Source organism: Coregonus clupeaformis, chromosome 31, assembly GCF_020615455.1.
Source record: "Coregonus clupeaformis isolate EN_2021a chromosome 31, ASM2061545v1, whole genome shotgun sequence".
NCBI lineage: Eukaryota > Metazoa > Chordata > Actinopteri > Salmoniformes > Salmonidae > Coregonus > Coregonus clupeaformis.
In genome coordinates, this window is record NC_059222.1 from 20,373,939 (window position 1) to 20,376,265 (window position 2,327).

Genomic DNA, 2,327 nt, shown 5'->3' on the forward strand with positions numbered 1-2,327 from the left:
CTCGAGGAAAGCCACAACAGCACGGGCTATAGATTTGGCATCTCCTCCCTCCAACTCAACAAGCCCCAGAAATGTTGATACAATTGTCTGCTTGGTGTCACTAAAGTACCTTATCACAACCCCCAGGTACTTATAAACACTTACATCCGTGGACTAATCAAGGAGGAGGCTGAAACGCTGGTCACCCACATCTGCGACCAACTTTTTCAGAAAGTATGGTGCTAGAACACCATTAATCATTTCTGTGCACTTTGTCCTGTGCATTTTGAAGTGGGTAGCAGCACTGGAGTCTGAGAAAGCAGCTCTACATGCTTCTCCAATGTGATCACATGCCAGCATGGAACAGTGTTCAGCGATAGCTAATGCCATCGTGGCCTCAGACTTTTTTGCAGAGTCAATTTTCTTAACCATAAATGGCAGATTGTTTTGGGTGGAACTGTTATAAGGCTTTGCCTTTTGAGTATGTTTTTGAGTTGTCATTTGTTTCTTTACATCACTAAGTTTGGCGTAGAAATCAGCCTTACAATACAGGCAGTATGCCCGTGTATCATCTCCAATAAACGGCTTCAACCAGCCTTTGAATTCAGGGTTTGATTCCCACTCCTTTCTGTATTTTTGAGTGTACAGTTTAGACTGAGACATGATGAGCTAGCCAGCTAGATGTTTAGCTTATGTCACAGAGAGGCACACACACAGTGGACGAGGTGAGTAAGTGACTGAGGCTGTGTGAGTCAAATGCAGTGATTTATTTTTGTGCAGTGATTTATTTTAGACAAAGAACATTTTACATTTACATCCCGCCCTTAATGTAAGCCAGGGCGGGATCAGCCAGCGGCTGACAACTGGGAACTCTGAAAAAAACTAGGTAAATCATGATGTCAAGTGATCTTCAGGTCAGGAAATCCGATTTGTAATTCCGAGTTGGATGACCGTTCAAAAAAAGAGTAATCCCAGGCAGAGCTAGTGTTTTTTTCTTCAGATTTCACAGTTGTTTTGAATGCACTGAAATCGGAAGTTGGTGATTTCCGAGTTCCCAGTTGTTTCGAATCGAGAACCACAGTATGAGTCATAATACCCACAAAGCCTAGCGGTCAAAAAGGAAATGGTTCCAATTTCTTTAAATTGTCTAGAGCAAGTTTTAAATTGACATAATACCTGTTAGCAAAGGTGTCCACTAGAGAGTATGTGCTGGAGCTTGAAGGGATTTGTAGTCTTGCATGATGTCTACTTTGGTTCTAATTAGCATTTTCGAATCTGAGAGTAAATAGAGCCACATATATTGATAAATGTCACCTTGTCCGAGAGAGATTTACATGGTTATCGAAACACAGACCTTATTTTAAGTGTTTTAAAATTTCCCAATGGTAAAAAACGATTGGGACCATTTCCCTGTTTGACCTCTAGATTTTATGGGTATTATGACACCTCCACTGTGGGGCGTTCAACTAGGAACTCGTAAATCTCAATTCCGACCTCAGTGCGTTCATAACATCTGGGAACTTGGAAAAAACAAGCTCCGACTAAAAAAATAATATTTGAACGGTCATCCAACTCTGAATTCCAACTCCGGACACTTTCTAGAGCTCAACTTTCCAACCTGAAGATCACTGACGTCATGATTTGACCTCGTATTTTTCCGACTTCCCAGTTGTTTTGAACGCGGCATTGAAAGTGCCATCTATGCTGCATTCCATGCAGTTTGAGCTACTCCAGGAAGTGGCGTTGCAGGCTAGCTCAGTGCTGCCCCCTCTCATTGAGTAACTCAAATTGAAAGCCGACCGGGGTACTGCATGCTGCCATTAGCAACTAAATTATCCTTATAACTTCTTCTGTGTGCAATTGTAAAATAATCGGTTAAAGGACAATACATGTATTAGAAGAAATTATTGGTACCAAGATTGTCTTCGAAACATTGTTTTATTTATACGAAGATTGACCACGAAGATTGTCATTTTTCCATTCACTATATAATAGGGGATCCTGTTTTCTGCTGACAATGCCTGCAGTACCGCGATCAGCCTTGAATTTCCGTGACTTCAATGAGAGGTGGCAGCACTGAGCTATACTATGGGGGGCAGTCGTTCTCCCCTTGCGGGAAGGAAGACGACAAGCTTAGGTCTAAAATAAGCCCATAGAAACGCATTAATCTTATTTTGGACAGATTTTGGCGAGAGTGAAACCTCTCGCTTCGCTTCTTCCTCTCTGGTTAGGATACGTGAAATGAGCTAATTTGCGTTCAAGTGGCTGTGATTGGTTAGTTCTCTTACCAACCACCACTCCAATTGGCCAATTCTAGCATATGGGCGTGTTTTCAATAATAGAAGGTG